This window comes from Myotis yumanensis, unplaced genomic scaffold, assembly GCF_028538775.1.
Source record: "Myotis yumanensis isolate MYYU_CA2020_CCGP unplaced genomic scaffold, mMyoYum1.0.hap1 SCAF_3, whole genome shotgun sequence".
NCBI classification, from domain to species: Eukaryota; Metazoa; Chordata; class Mammalia; order Chiroptera; family Vespertilionidae; genus Myotis; species Myotis yumanensis.
In genome coordinates, this window is record NW_027223754.1 from 203,217,690 (window position 1) to 203,234,285 (window position 16,596).

Consider the following 16,596-nt stretch of genomic DNA (forward strand, 5'->3'; position numbering starts at 1 on the left):
ATTCCTCAGTAATGTATGAGGCTTCCAATTTCTCTACTTCTTTGTCAACACTTGTTATTTGTCTTTTTTGTTATAGCCATCCTAGTGGGTATAAAGTAGTCTCTCACTGTAGTTTAATTTGCATTTTTCTATGGATAATTATGTTGGGCATCTTTTCGTCTGCTTAATGGCCATTTGTACATCTTCTTTTTTGGGGGAAAAAAAATGTCTATTCAGCTCCTTAATCCACTCTAAAGTGAGTTATTCATTCGGCTTTTTTATTATTAAGTTGTAAAGTTCTTTATATATTCTAGATACAAATCCCTTATCAGATATATAATTTGCAAATATTTTCACCCAATCCTGTGGGTTGTCTTCTCAATTTCTTGATGTATACCTCATTTTTTATTGACAAAACAGCGTTAGTTAAGTCTTGGATTGAGTTCTGGCAGAATCGCAAACAGATGGTTTGTGAGTATTTAGAGAAGATTAAAGAGATCACTTGGAAGTAATATGAGTTCACTGAGAATAAAAACTAACCTCATTCCATTTGTTCTTATACCTTTACTTTCCTTCTGTTGCCTTTTTAATAAAAACAAATATTGCCTCCTATAAGGAAACTCATCAACTCTCTATAAGCCACAATATTCATAGTAAAGCTGGAATGGACTCTCTTACCACGTGGTGAGCTTCTAGCACTGCAACATCAAGACGAGGCCATTGGACTGACCACCTGCCGATGATGTTGCAGGGGAGACCCCTGAATTGAGTTTTACGTGGTTTCTAAGATCCTCTTCTCTGATTCTAGTCATTCATTCACTCATTCATCCATCTATTTATTCATTCTTTGTCCAAGAGGAAATTTAAGCAGCTTAGAGGAATCCATGGGATGCCACAAGTGAACAGAAATTAAAAGAAGCAAAAAAGAGAAAAACTAAGCCATGTTAGAGGTATCAGATACAGTCCGGAGGGAGGCAGGTACAAAAGGGCCATGTTGTTATACGTAAAGCCACACATTTGGCTTCCAGTTTGCCAGCAGTCAAGGCTGAGAGGGAGACTTGATCAGCTACACAATTTACAATGCCCGTTAGGTGCCCTCTTCTTTATTCTAGGACGGGGGGGGGGGGGGGGGGGGGGGGCGGGGGGAGGGGGGAGGAGGGGAGGGGGAAGTGGGGAAGAGGGGGGAGGGGGGAAGGGGGAGGGGGGAGGTGTGGGGGGGGAATGACACCTGAGCCCAGCCCCATAAAGCCACTCTTTTGCATTACAATCTTTCCTCTTTCAGCTCCCCATTGAACTTTTAATCACTTTGCTAATTGCCTTTTCTCTCACACCCGGCGATACTTAGGAATGTTGACAGCTCTGAAGCTGAGTACAATTGCCCCACCAACGAAAATAGGAAAAACAACTGTTTTCCTTAGAGGCCCAACACTTGAGTCCTTCTTGCCTTGGCTCTTATAAGGATGTGTTCTGAATAATAACGACAAGTACCATTTACTGAGCACTCAGGCACTTTACCATCTTGACCTCTAGTCTTCACAGTAATCTTAAAGCAGACACAGGCATAACTTGTTTGACTGGGTTTTGCTTTATTGCGTTTCATAGCTGTTGCATGTGTTTTGGGGTCTGATTTTTGTTTTGTTTCATGTGTGTTGTTTTGTGTGTGTGTGTGTGTGTGTGTGTGTGTGTGTGTTTTGCATATTGGAAGCAAGACCATCCACCAGCAAAAAGACTATGCCTGCCTCTCTCGTGATACTCTTTCTTGTGTGGTCTGGAGCAGAACCTGCAATGTCTTGCAGGCATGCCTGGGGCGTTTTCCTATTTTATGGATGGGGAAATGATCTGTTCAAGGTCACAGAGCTGCTAAGCAACAGAGCCAGGATTGTGAGGGGATATGGGGGCGGGGTGTACAAGGGTGTGTGTGTGTGTGTGTGTGTGTGTGTGTGTGTGTTTATTGTATGGAGGAAAGGAAGAGAAAAGAAAACAAAGAGGGTAGAGAAGAGAAGGGAGACACCATGGAATACTATGCAGCTGTAAAAAGGAAGGACCTCTATCCTTTGAGACAGCATGGAGGGACTTGGAGAGGATTGCGCTAAGCAAAATAAGCCAGTCAGAGAAAGACAAGTATCACATGATCTCACTTACATGTGGATTCTAATGAACAAAATAAACTGATGAGCAAAATAGATCCAGAGACATGGGAACATGCGACAGACTGACGGATCTCAGAGGGGAAAGGGCAGGAAGAGATTAACCAAAGAACTTATATGCATTTATTTATAACCCATGGACACAGACAATAGTGCGGTGAAGGCCTGGGGAGGGGGCAAGAGTGGAGTGGAGGAGGTCAATGAGGCGGGGGGTGGGTGCGGGAAAGACATCTGTAGTACTTTCAACAAGAAAGATGAATTTAAAAAAGGAAAAAGAGGGAGAATTCTGGAATGTGTATCAGTAGAAGTTAGATTAAGGGGAACACGAGAGTGGGAGTGAACATGCTAGAATGTGTGTGAGGAAGGGGGGAGCATAATGCACAGGTGGGGGAGCTCTTGGTGGGGAGAGGTGTGATTTAAGAGCAAATACTCCTCCTGGGGTGGCTGTCAGTCTGTCCCTCTGTCCGTCGGTTGGTCATTGGCCATGTTGTATAGGCTGTAGGAATTTCAGATGCCTAGAGGGCATGGTCCCACCTATAAGGAGCTTGTAAGATGTGGAGACACTGTAGAAAGATCTCAGAGCCCCAATGCAGGGCAGGCGGGGCGGGGCGGGGGGAGGGGGGTCAGAACCAGTAACAGCTGTGGGGAGAAATTGCTATAATTTAGTTTGCTGGGGTTGGGAATGGGGAGGGAAGAGAACTCTAGTCTAGCACTGAGTTAACAAGAGGAACTGTTAAATAAATGATAATAGCCTGCCGTATAACGGGCCACCAGGAATAATGGTGTAGATGTGAATCAATTGGCATGGAAAGAGATCCACAATTTATTGTGAAGTAGAAAGAGCACAGCAGGTTGTGAAATAGTACCCACAGTGTGATGCAATTCTATTTTAGATATGTGAAAAATACCTGAAAGCGGATACATGAAATTGCTAGCGGTGATTACTTTTGGATGGAGGGATCTTGATTTCTTTATATTCTTCCTATTTTTTTTTCCAGTGGGCATGTATTTCTTTGATAATCAGGAAAATAGAAAAGAGAGAATAGGTATAAAAAAAAGAGAGGATGTGAAAGAGATAAGAGCAAGTGTCTCTTGATCGGTTCTGTCTGGGAGGGTGCAAAGTCTCTGCGTGGAAGCCCAGTATTAACCAATGACCGCCCTGGCTGACCAGTGGCTACCTGTCATTCATGGCTCCTATCTCCCTCCCCGTCCACTCCTCTCCTCCCTGCTCCCGCACTCCCCCACCAGCCTCCTGCCACTGTAGGACGATCCAGCTGATCCTTGGGAAGGTACCTCCCCACCCTGTGCTGAGCTGGGCCCAGCTGGAACGTGCCCTTGACCTCAGGGGAAGAAGAGGTGGAGGAGCAGTGGGGTTTCCATTCAGGTGTTCCCCTCCCATCCCCAGGAAGCAGCACTGAGTCAGGCTTGGGAACAAGAGCACACATGTTGTTCTGCTCAGAGGGACTGGGAAGGTGACTTGGTCCTGCTGCATGTAGCACCCGGATTGGAAATTCTTGCGGAGAAAATCTAGGGCGCAGGTTTCTTGGCCGCTGACTAATGTGCTGCATGGCTCTGAGGAACACTTTTGAAGTTAAGCTTTGGGTGTGAGGCTGGCCCACACCGCTGAGGCCACGTGGGCAGGGGTCGTTAAACACTCCGCAGCCAGGGGGCCTGGCTAAGGGAGACTGTGATGAATACCCTTTGGGGTTAATACATGAAAGTGAACTTAAAACTATGCATGTCAAACAGAAAAATAAACCTTGCCGTTTAAATACAACTGCTGACAGCGCTTCTGTCTCACAAAAAGTGATACCATTTCTCTCTAGAGGAGGTCACTTTTTGCTTAGCAAAATTTAATTAGGTGCTCAAGTACCCCTCCTTTGCCCCCTTCCGCCACCCCCACGCCCCCCTCCGCCGGCCAACCAGGGATGGTTGAGAACATGACAAGCAAGCAGAGAGAGCTACACTCTCTGATAGGAAGTGGACAGGAACTTTGGGGCGGGCGATGGAGAGGAAAGAGCTTAAAAGCAAGTGAAGTGGTTGCAGAAACGTGCCAGGAAAGGTGCCAGGGTCTAAGGTGGCTTAAGGACAACTGAAACAGAGGATTTTGTATTCAATGTTTTCTTGCTTTTTTTTTTTTTTTTTTAAATTCTCATCTGAAGATATTTTTTTCCATTGCTTTTCAGAGAGAGAGAGCAAGGGAGGGAGGAAGGAAGGGGGAGAGAAAGAGAGAGTGAAAAGAAACATCGATGTGAGAGACACACATTGACTGGTTGCCTCTCACACGCGCCCCAACCTGCTCTGACCGGGGCCAGGGAGCAAACCCCAAACCCAGGGATGTGCCCTTGACCAGGAATCCAACCCAAGATCCTTCAGTGCAAGAGCCAGTGCTCTAACCACTGGGCAATGCTGGCCAGGCAATGGTTTTGTTTTTGTTTGATCGATTCTGAGACTCTGAAGCCCCCTCAATTTTAACCCATTATAAGAGCATCGTTCAGGTGACAGTGCAGAAACGGCTCTGGGTCTGGCTGCCATGCTGGAGACTCAGGCGCCACGTGGGGGCTCTACAACTTTAATAAGTTCCTTGACTTCTCGAAGCCTTAGTTCTTCCACCTGGAAAATGGAAGTCATGGTATTTGTGAGGATTAAGAGAAATGAGCTGTATAAAGCACTGGCTCCTATATTGGCTCCTAGCAAATGCTAGTGTCAGTGGTGATGATGGAGATGACAAGGATTATGCAATAGCTGCAGCTACGTTATATAGCCTGTCACCGGCCAGTATTTAATACCAATTGGAGAAACCATGGAAAGGAAGACCTAGTTGAACACCAGACTTAGATGAATCAGCGCAGTGGTTCTCAAAGTGGGTTCCTGGGACCAGCAGCGTCAGCATCACCTGGGAATTTGTTAGCAAAGCACCTTCTAAGCCCCACCCCAGATCCACTGAGTCAGAAGCTCTGGGTGTGGGCCCAGTAATCACTCTTCCAGCAAACCTTCCAGATGATTCTGATGTAATTTGAGAACTACTGAATGGGTGAATGCTCTCTTAGCATCTTGCAAAGAGCCACATGGCTGGTGGGTTAGTTTTTTCCAGGCTTATTCAGATGTGGGTACTGTATTCGCATCGTAATTTCACTGCATATGATTATAAGTAAATGTATGGTGGGATCACATTTATTCAGGTGTGAAACATAGCACTTTTGTTTTCTAAAACTCATCTCACCTTCCTCTGGAGTTCTCATATCTGGGGAAGTTCTCTTTCAGTTTACCTCACCAGTTTGCTTCATCAATTAGGAGCTCAAACTTCTGTCGTGGGTGTTTTTCCTCCTCACACCACCCCTTCCTAGGATGGCATCTGGTGCAAGCGGGAGCTGAGGCAGCCTGGTGGTGGTGGGGAGAGGTCTCTGCACATGCTCCGTGTCCTCCCACCGCTCACAGAGGCGACTCTGCTCTGAGGTTCTGGGCTCTGGCTGCTCCCACCTGGTTTTTGGTGACTTGTGCTGGGATCTGCTGCTGGAAGCTGTGGTCCCTGTCACAGTCACAGCTCCCCCCGCTGCAGCGTTCTCATGAGATCCTACTACCTAGACCTCCTGGGGTCCTAGGATAGCAGACAAGAGCCCAGTGAGCTTCAAACCAGGGGAGAAATGCCATTCGTAAGAAAGGACAAAACACCCAGACAGTGTGGCTCAGTGGTTGAGCATGGACCTGTGAACCAGGAGGTCACGGTTTGATTCCTGGTCAGGGCACATGCCTGGGTTGCAGGCTCAATCCCCAGTGTGGGGTGTGCAGGAGGTAGCCGATCAATGACTCTCTATCATTGGTGTCTCTCTTTCTCTCTCTCTCTCTCTCTCTCTCTCTCTCTCTCTCTCTCTCTCTTTGCCTCTGAAATCAATAAAAAACATATATTTAGAAAAAAGAAAGGACAAAACACCAATTTATCCCATAGCCATTCTCCTTCCTTCCTTCCTTCCTTCCTTCCTTCCTTCCTTCCTTCCTTCCTCCCTCCTTCCTTCCTCCTTCCCCCCTCCTTCCTTCCTCCTTCCTTCCTTCCTTTTTTCCTTCCTTCCTCCTTCCTTTCCTCCTTCTCCCTCCCCCCCCCACCCCCCCTTAATGAAAAGCCTAAATGGAAGACCTCTGTTTTGGAAATTGAGATTTAATAAGAGCAGGTAATACTCTGGGAGGCCCCGGTTGCTATAATTGCTTAACTTTTTAATTCAAGATTCTTCCTAAGAACTCAAGGTCTAGGTTATATGACAAGACACATCAGGAATTAAATTTCTTTTTACTTTAGATAGAACAAAATTAAAGTCTCAGTAAATCTGCATTTTATGAAACCAGACCTTTCCTAATTATTGCAGGCCACAATCTCTTTCTCTTCACTGCCTTCCAGAATATTTTGCACTTCTCATGGGCGATGAAAGATTATTATTTAACATTTCATTTTTTTAAGTCTTGCTTCTGCTCTACATAAGCTGTAAGCCACTGATGGACAAAAATTATAATAATCATGGCTCATAATAATTTAAGAGGTTACTATATACCAGATGTATTAGGCAGATTGGGCTAGGTTATGCTGCATTAACAAATGACCTCAAAATCTCAGTGGCTTAACATAACAAAAGTCTCCCTCCCTCCAGCCCCCTGCCCTCCCAGCTCATTGTACATGTCCATTGGGGTCATCTGGCAGCCTCTGCTCCACATAGACTCTCAGGATCTAGAGCAGTGGTTCTCAACCTTCTGGCCCTTTAAATACAGTTCCTCATGTTGTGACCCAACCATAAAATTATTTTCGTTGCTACTTCATAACTGTAATGTTGCTACTGTTATGAATCATAATATAAATATCTGATATGCAGGATGGTCTTAGGCGACTCCTGTGAAAGGGTCATTCGACCGCCAAAGGGGTCGCGACCCACAGGTTGAGAACCACTGATCTAGACTGACAGAGGCTCCATCATGACCTGTGCTCCCACAGGCTGCCCAGCAGAGGAGGGGATGTGGCAGATTCTGCCCACCAGTGCCATATCCATATTCCTCACACCCCATTAGCCGAAGCAAGGCATATGGTCACAGCTCACTTCAAATTGGGATGGTGCAGCTCTATGGTGTGCCTGGAAGGAGGAGAGCTGGCAACATTTGGGGGTAGCACTAATGATTATACCAGGCATCATGTTCGGCTTTGGACTCCTGTGGTCTCCATCCTTACAACGTCATGATAGAGGACTGCATAAGTACCGTTCTTTTTGTTGTTGTTTTTGTTTTGTAATAGTATAGGAAACCAAAGTCATACCCTTTGTAAATGGAGGAACAGGATTTGAGACCAGTTCTGTTGGATTCCAACATCTGTGCTCATCACCTAAAGGCCACCCTGCTTTTCCAAGAACAGTGGGTTTACTTTCACTGAACTCACAGACTGTCGAGGCAGCTCGTGTTTTGTGTGCTCTAGCTCATTCAGTCCTCACAGCAGCTTCATGAGGTGGCTTCAATGACTGGCCCATGCAAAAGGGCACCAAAGCTTAGAGAAGTTAAGATCTCACAGGGAAATGGATCCTTACCTAACCCCAAAGACGATTCTCTGAATCTACACTACATGCTGTGTTTCTTAGAATGAATGCTCCTCTACACCTGCTTCTCCAAATGCCGGCTCCTCGACCTTATACTCTCCGACTGAATCAGATTTGGGGGCAGAGTGTGGGACTGACAACTCGGATGCTCACCAGAATGTGACATCCACAGTCCTGCTGTCACATCCGCTCCTGGTTGCCCCACTGCCCCCCGCACAGCACCCTGCTTCTGGTGGTGAGTTAGCAAATCAAACACACACAGCAAAACCCCCGCCCACCACCAGACCAGAAAGAGACAATGATAATGTCTTTGCCACTTTGCTGGCGCTTACAGAAGGTGAAGAAATGAATACATTCAGCACCACGTTCCCAGACGAAATCCCTACTGTCAACATTTTTTCAAGACTTAAGGCAATAGGGAGGGGAAAAAGTCAAGATTGTGGCTCACTGAAATTAACTCTGCACTTAAATCATAATGACAGAACTCACTACTGACCTGAAGCAGAATCCAAAGACATTAGGATTCTGTGAGTCTAGCCTTTTTTTTGCAGGGGGTGGGGGGGTGAGGATGGTGGGGGACGCGGAGAGTGTGCCAGTACAAGGTGGTGGGGTGCTGCCTACCCACCCCCAGGTGCAGCAGCCGCCCCTCTGCCACATGCTCATCTTTGCACCTGACCACGTCCTTGCGAAGTCCGGCTTCTGGTACTTTGTGTTTCAACTGGAGAAGATGAGGAAATCTTCAGGGGAAATCGTCTATTGTGAGTAGGTGTTTGAGAAACCCCCCCTTCCGCTGAAGCACTTTGGCATCTGGCTGCACTACGACTCCCACAGTGGCACCTGCAAGACCGGGAGTACCAAGACCGGCCATCACCTGGTGCTACCGAGACACGGGGGCCTGGCACCAGGCCTGCACCCGCTCAATCCAGATAATAAAGGTGGAGGGAGGAGATCTCGGCCAGCAAGTGCCCACTGGCCTTCAAGCAGTTCCACGACTCCAAGATCAAGTTCCTGTTGCCTCATTGGGTCCTTCGTCTCCAGCACAAGCCAGGCTTCACCACCAAGAGGCCCAACACCTTTTAGATGCAGGGCCTCCCTGTCCCTGGTCTGCCCAAATAAACTCCTTGGGAAAACAAAAAAAACAACAACAAAAAAATCCTGTGAGTACAGACAGTAGGCCTCCTTCTGCCTCCACACCCCATGTGTAGGCAGCTAGATTCTTTTTTTTTTTTTTAATCCTCACGGGAGGATATTTTTCCTTTAATTTTTAGAGAGAGTGGAAGGGACAGGGAGAGACACAGAAAGAGAAACATTGATGTGAGAGAGACACATCGCTGGTTGCCTCCTGCACGCACCCCTCCTGCATGTACCCCGACCAGGGTCTGGGATTAAGCCTACAACCGAGGTACATGCCCTTGACCGGGAATTGAACCTGGGACCCTTCAGTCCCCAGGCTGATGCTCCGTCCACTGAGCCAAACCGGCTAGGGCTAGGCTAGATTCGGATGCTCTGAATACAGAAAGGGCAGGTCTACCCTACACAGCTGTGCAGGTTGAGCAGCGCACAATGAGGACCCCGTTCGAGTAGCCTGTGATGTACCTGCCATGAGGAGGGGTCGCAGACCTGAGTCCAGGGGCCGGGTTTCTGATCCAGTCTCCGGCCCCCACTTCTATAACTGGTGTGGCTGGGCACATCTCTACGCTTTCTGGACCTCCAAAACATCATGATTTTGTGAAGTGCATCCTATGAAGACTGTACTGATGATCACATTTAATGAATGCTTTATGTGCTCCAAGCCCTATTCTAATGTTTTCAGTCATGCAAATTTCAAAATAACCCTATGACGTAGGGTTACCATCTCACTTTTGTAGCTGCGGAAGCAGGCACAGGGAGGTTAAATGACTTGTGCAAAACCATCTGGCTTCTACATTGTAGGGACAGGATTCAAATGCAGACAGTCTGGCTCCCCAGCTCAATTCCTAGCCCTTACATGCTATTGACTCTATTCTATGATATAACAGTGAGCATCTAGAACCGTGGTTGGCAAACAGCGGCTCTCGAGCCACATGCGGCTCTTTGGCCCCTTGAGTGTGGCTCTTCCACAAAATACCACGTGCGGGCACGCATGTACAGTGCGATTGAAACTTCGTGGCCCATGCGCAGAAGTCGGTATTTTGTGGAAGAGCCGGTATTTTGTGGAAGAGCCGTACTGAAGGGGCCAAAGAGCGACATGTGGCTCGCGAGCCATGGTTTGCCGAGCCGCAGTTTGCTGACCACTGATCTAGAATGAACTAGTCCTGTTTACTCACAGTCGGTGGTGGTGATTAGCTTTGGGTGATCTACTGTAAAACAACTTAGAGGCGACTCCAAGAAGGCTGGTTAGCACAGCAAGGAGGCTGAAGATGTGTCTTCTTTAATAACCTCACGCTTCCTTAGTGTCTGATTGTATGAAGTGCTTTCCCTGGATTGTCTTATTTAAGCCTTTATAATATCCCTATGAGGTAAGTCCCAAAATTATTCCCATTTGATAGAAAAAGAAACTGAGGCACAGAGAGGTTAAATAATCGGCCCACACACAGCTAATAAGCATCAGGCCCAGAGTACAAACCCTGGCAATATGAGTCCAGTGTGCCTGTACTTTAAACCAGTGCCGGGAACGAATCATGAGGGGCGCAGGGGCAGTAGGGGGAGGATCCTGTTGTAATGCAAACTCTGCTTCAGTAGATCTGGGGTGACGTGGAGATCCTACATTTCTCACAGCTCCCAGGTGATGCTGCTGGTCCACAGACCACACTTTGAGCAGCAAGAGTTTAACCACAAGGCTTGACCACCCGCCAAGGGAGCAGTGATGGGAGCCAAGGCTACTTAGCCTCCAGATAGCACAGTGAGGTGGAGTTGAAAGATGTCGGCTGTCCTCAAGTATTTAAAGGATCTCTATTTGAAAAGCACATCAGACTTGACTTATAGAGCCCCAAGGGACAAAATGACAGGGATGTGTATCTATTTCCATCCCTGACCTTTCCCCTGAACTTCAGACTTCCATATCTAACCGCCTGCAGAACCAGCCACTGGGGTGTGCCTCAGGAAATCCAAACTGGATATATCCAAGGACACCCATTGCTTTTCCCAATTTTCCATGTCAACCACCCACATTGGGAACTTGGAACCATCCTAGACCACATTCAGTCAACCCAGCATCCTATCGGTCGTTAAGACCTGCTCATTTGGCCTTCTGTTTTTTGTTTTTAATTTTAAATCAAGAAAAAAGTTGTCGTATTACATTGTATAAGTTATAGGTGTACAACATGGTGATCTGATATTATAACATGGTGATTTGGTATACGTATACATTGTGAAATGATCATCACAATAGGTTTAGTTGTCATCCATCAGCACACATAGTTACTTTGTTTTTTCTTATGATGAGAACTTTTAAGATCTACTCTCTTAGCAACACAGCGTTGTTAACTATAGTCACCATGCTGTACATCGCTTCCCAGGACTTACTGATCTTATAACTGGGATTTTGAACCTTTTGATCACCTTCCCGCCCCCCCCCCTCCCCGCCCCCCTATACCTCACAATCTGGCAACTACCTATCTTCTGTATTTATGAGTTTGGCTTTTTTTCTTCTTCTTCTTTAGATTCCACAAAGACGTGATACCATGCAGTATTTGTCTTTCTCTAAGTTCATTTAGCATTTTCCCCTCAAGGCTCATTGTATTTTCTATTTTTTAAACACATCTTCCCTCTGTTTCTTTGCCTCTATCTACTGTTAGCATTTCCTCCCTGGACTGCTGTTACAGCTTCCACACTGGCCTCCAGTCTGACCTTGACTGCGTTCTCCATACTTGGGCTGCCAGAATAACCTTTCTGAGGCTCACATCTCGCATCCGATCTCCTCAGTTTCATACCCACCTGTGGCCTTCACTGACTTCAGGATAGAACCCAAGCTCCTTAGAAAGGCCGAGCCTCTTCTCTGCTGGGTCCCTGTGGCCTCTCCCTCCTCATTCCCTCCCACGTCCCATCTTGCACACTGGGCTCTAGGTTACCCAGCGCCTAGTGTTTCCCTCGACACCTCCCTCAGATTCCTGCTTCCTGGTAAGGTCTTCCCCTGCCAACCCTTCCCATCCAAGCCTCACATGCGTGTTTCTCCTCTAGAAAGTCCTGCTGCCCTTTTCCTGGGTCCCCAAGTGTGTTCATGTGAACATTTAGCCTAACCACTGTGTCTAATAGACGAGGCCCCCCTGTGTGAAAATGGTCTGGGAATGTGTCTGTCTCTCTCTTTCAGGGAGTACAGGAACCAGCCATGCCTCATTCATAGGAGTGTCCTCACCATCGCACACACACGTTCATTGATTGCTTCTTTAAAAGAGACTTGGAGTTATGGCCGACGCCCCTCTCACTTTCACACCTGCATCTAATCCAACAAGTCCTGTCGGTTCCACCTATAAAATACATGCAGAATGCAGCCACTGCTAACCCATTTGCTGCCTGGACAGCTACAGCCACCTCCCACCTGCCCTCCCTTCCTCTCTCTTCTCCATCCCCCTCCTGTTCTCACACAGCAGCGGGGGAGGCTATGAAAGCATCAATCAGCTCCTGTCACTCCTCTGCTGAGAAGCTCCAGTGCTTTGCCATTACACTCAGAATAAAACCCAGCCCTCAGCATGGCCCTCCAGGCCTTTATGATCTGCCCATCCAGTCTTCCCTGACCTCATTCTCCCGCCTCTCTCCCCGTATTCACGGCTCTTCAGCCGTCTTGGCCTTTGTGCTGTTACTCAGGATGCCAAGCAGGTGTCTGCTTCAGGACTGCCCCCTTGATGCCCCTTCATCTGGAATGTTCTTCCCTCAGATATTCACAAGGTTCCCTCTGTCACTTCAGTTAGGTCTCAAAGGTCGCCTCCCCAGGGTGGCCTTCCCTGAATACCCTTTTTTAAAAACCATACTCCCTTCATTCTCTACTTCTTACCTTGATTTATTTTCTTCATAGTAGTTAGTACGCTCTGTTTTTATATTATATTTAGTAATTGTGCCTCTCCCCCACTAAGAATCTAAGTTCCGCCAGGCTGGCGTGGCTCAGTGGTTGAGGGTCGATCTATGAACCAGGAGGTCATAGGTTCCATTTCCTGTCAGGGCAATGCCCAGGTTACAGGCTCCATGCCCAGTGTGGGATGCACAGGAGGCAGCCGATCAATGATTCTCTCTCATCATTGATGTTTCTATCTCTCCCTCTCTCTTCCTTGATGAAATAAATAAATAAATAAAAAACAATAAAAAAAGAAAAGAATCCAAGTTCCTTGGGAATAGGACTTTGTCTGTCTTGTTCTCTGTTGTATCCCAGGGCCTGGAACAATGCATGGCCCGTAGCAGGCACTGCTGAGGACTTCATGAATAGTTCATGAGCAGGACCAGTGTGTGGAAGCTCCACCGAGACACTTTTCAGTTCACTAGAAGGAAAGTCTTTCTGTCATCGGAGCCTGAAGGTGGAAGGAACTAGCTCCAGATAGGATAAATCCTCTGCACGGAGACATTGAGTTCACAGAAAGCTGGACTGCGATTCCATGGGCCTGCCTAGGGGAGAGTTAGAGCAGCGGGGGTGGAGGGGGGAGGACTGGACGAGATGGGCGGTAGTCCCCCGCAAGGTTTCAGCTGTATTTGGTGTCATGCACTTGCACGTGATCCTCGGAAAGCCCTGGTGGGAACCCTTGAACTTGACTGAAGGAACCGAAAATGCCCAAAAGTCACAGTGAAATGCTTTTCAACAGGAAATTTAATTTCAGTTCTTCAAGGAAATAGATGATCATTCCAGAACTTCATAAAGAATCCCACCCAAGATGATCACTAGTAATCCCACCCAAGCTGATCACTAGTAATATTTGAGGGTACCATTTTCTTGTGTGTGTGTTTTTTAATGTATTTTTTGCTTTTACTTTATGCAGTATAGTTACATATTTTATATACTTATATATTAGCTATCTATTGTTGTGAAGGAGTCACACCATGTGTCACCTGCGGGTTGGGGATTCAGGAGCGGCTCAGCTGGTAAGTGCTGGCTGGGCTCACTCACGTGGTGGCCTCGGGCTGGGGCTCGGGCAGGACTCTTGCAGGGACTTCTGCACTTAGGAGTCGGGCTTGGAGACTCAGCAGCTGTGACCCCAGAGGCATCTTTCTCCCTGTCTTTGTGGTCTGGCCAGTCTTTCCAACATGGGCTTCAGGACATGGTAGACATCTACATGCTGGTTCAGGATTCCAAGGCCATTGGTCTGACAAGAAGGAGCAGGAGTCTGAGGGGAGCTGGACTGGAGCCGATGGCAGCATGCCTGTCCCTGTTATGGGTAGGGGCAGTTACAGGACTCCACCAAGAGAGGAGGGTCGATGTCACATTGTTACGCATCCATCCATCTATCCTTCTCCCCTCCCTCTGGAAAAATTAAATGTGCCATAGCTTGTAATCATAAAATGTTTCTTCCTATCTTTGAAAAAAAATTTATTGTAGCATAAGCCTTGCCTTGAGACTTTTAAAACATTTTAATTGCCAATAATAGTTTGCTCTAATTAATTTTACCTGGTTCTGGACCTATGTTTGGTTTCTAGTGTTTTCCCCATTATAAATAATGGTGCGATGAACATACTTATGGAACTATTCTATGAAATGACTGATTTAAAGAGTGCAGACATAAAAAATATGTCTCTCTTCTAAACAGGATAGAAATGTTTCTTTCAATATTCTTACTATATACTGCAAAATTGCCTTCCAAAAGTGCTGTATCTACTGCTTTGCATTCCTGCTACAATGCATGCAAGTGTCTGTTTCACTAACCTTGGAAATTACCATAAAAATAAAATTGTTGCTAATTCAATAGGCCAAAAAGGTATATTTCTTTACATTTCTTGAATGACTAGTAAATGTTTGCCTCTGTTTGATAACCTGCAACATTAAAACACACTCTTTAAACACACACACACACGCTCACACATGCACACACGGACACACACACATTTTGTAATTGGAAACGTAAAGCGTTCACAAAAGTAGAGAGAATAATGCAGTGAACAGCCATGTACTCATCATCCAGCTTCATGACATCCAGCCCAGGGAGGGATGGATTTCATCTATAACCTGCTTCCTCTGCCTCCCACATTAGATTATCTTTACGCATATCCCAGGCATCATATCATTTCTCCATAAATATTTCAATATGTCTCTAGAAAGATAAACACTTTTACAAAACATAACCATAAAACCACTATGACACCTAAAATAGTCTTTCATGTTAAATATAAAAATATTCTTAAATATTAAATATCCAGTCAGTGTTCATTTCCCTGCGTGTCTCATAATTTTTTAAAAATGGATTTACTTGAAGTAGAATCTGAAGAAGATCTACAAATGGAACTTGCTAGAAGTGTACCATAAGCCTTTTATAATCTACAGATATAATCTCTCATTTTTCAATTTTTGCAATTCATTTTTTGAGGAAAAATACAATAAAGCAGGTCACTTGTCCTATGGAATATTTCATATCCTGGATTGTGATGATCACATCCCTCTGCTGATTTTCAGCATGTTCCTCTGTCCCTTGTATTTTCTGTGAATTAGCAGTTAGGAGTAGAGAACTGGTCTAGTTTAGGTTTGAGTTTGGCAAAAAATGATGTGCAGATGGATTTGTATACTTCCATTAGGAGCTATGATATCAAGTGGCCCCTTTCTGTGATGGGCGTTGCTATTGGTGACTTTGCCTAGAACCATTGTACCCAGAAATGAAGGCTTTGAAAAATAGTGATTAAAAATTCTTTCATCCCTTCCTATCCATAAACAGAAACTTTTTCTCATCAAGTATTTGGTTACCCTGAGGTATGTTTATCTAAGACAGGCAGGTTAGATGCTGATGCTTTCCCTTTACTTGCCAAGATTCAGAATGATGAGCTGGTGCAGTAGTTTTCTGGGGCTGCTGCAACAAGTATCACAGACTGGGTGGCTTAAACAACAGAAATCCATTTTCTCCCAGTTCTGGAGGCTGGAAGTCCAAGATTCAGTGTTGGCAGGGTTGGTTTCTTCTGAGGCCTCTCTTCTTGGCTTGTACATGACCATCTTCTCCCTGTGTCTTCAGATGGTGTTCCCTCTGTGTGTCTGAGTCCTAATCCCCCCCCCCCCCCCGCTTTTTTTTTAAATCCTCACCCAAGGATATTTTTCCCACTGATTTTTAGAGAGAGTGGAAGGGAAGAAGGAGGGGGAGAGAGAAACATCAGTGTGAGAGAGACACATTGATTGGCTGACTCTCACACTCAACCCTACTGAGGCTGGGGAACCTTCAACCGAGGTATATGCCCTTGACTGGGAATCAAACCCATGACCCTTCAGTCCACAGGCAGACACTCTAACCACTGTGCAAAACAGGCCAGTGCTGAGTCCTAAACTCTTTTTATAAGAACACTAGAGGCCCAGCACACGAAATCGTGTGAGACCCCAGACCCGCCGCACCACTGCAGGACCCATCAATGCACCTCCTGGTGACCGCTCGTTTGATCGTTACTGCGTTATGGAGTTACAGTCACTGGCTTTTTATAATATAGGTGAGTCATATTGGATTAGCATCCACCCCAATTACTTAATTTAACTTAGTCACCTCTTTAAAGGCCCTATCTTCAAATACTCTCAAATCTGAGGTACTGGGAATTAGGATTAGAACAAGAATTTTAGGAGTTAGGATTACAACATGAATTTTAGGGGGATACAACTCAGCCCATAGCAATTGGTTCCCTAGAATTCTCCAAAGGTGACCAATGAGGGTTTCCCCCCACTTAATATCATTGTAGACTCATGAATTTTAACATATTCTATATACAGGGAAGGGCAAAAGTAGGTTTACAGTTGTTCATATGGAAAATAATACAACAATAATTCA

General features: G+C 46.0%; 1 pseudogene; it reads left to right on the top strand.

Moving 5' to 3' along the window:
• The first annotated feature begins 7,338 nt into the window (after window positions 1-7,338).
• On the top strand, window positions 7,339-8,770 carry LOC139006518 (large ribosomal subunit protein eL20 pseudogene; annotated as a pseudogene).
• The last annotated feature ends 7,826 nt before the right edge of the window (window positions 8,771-16,596 follow it).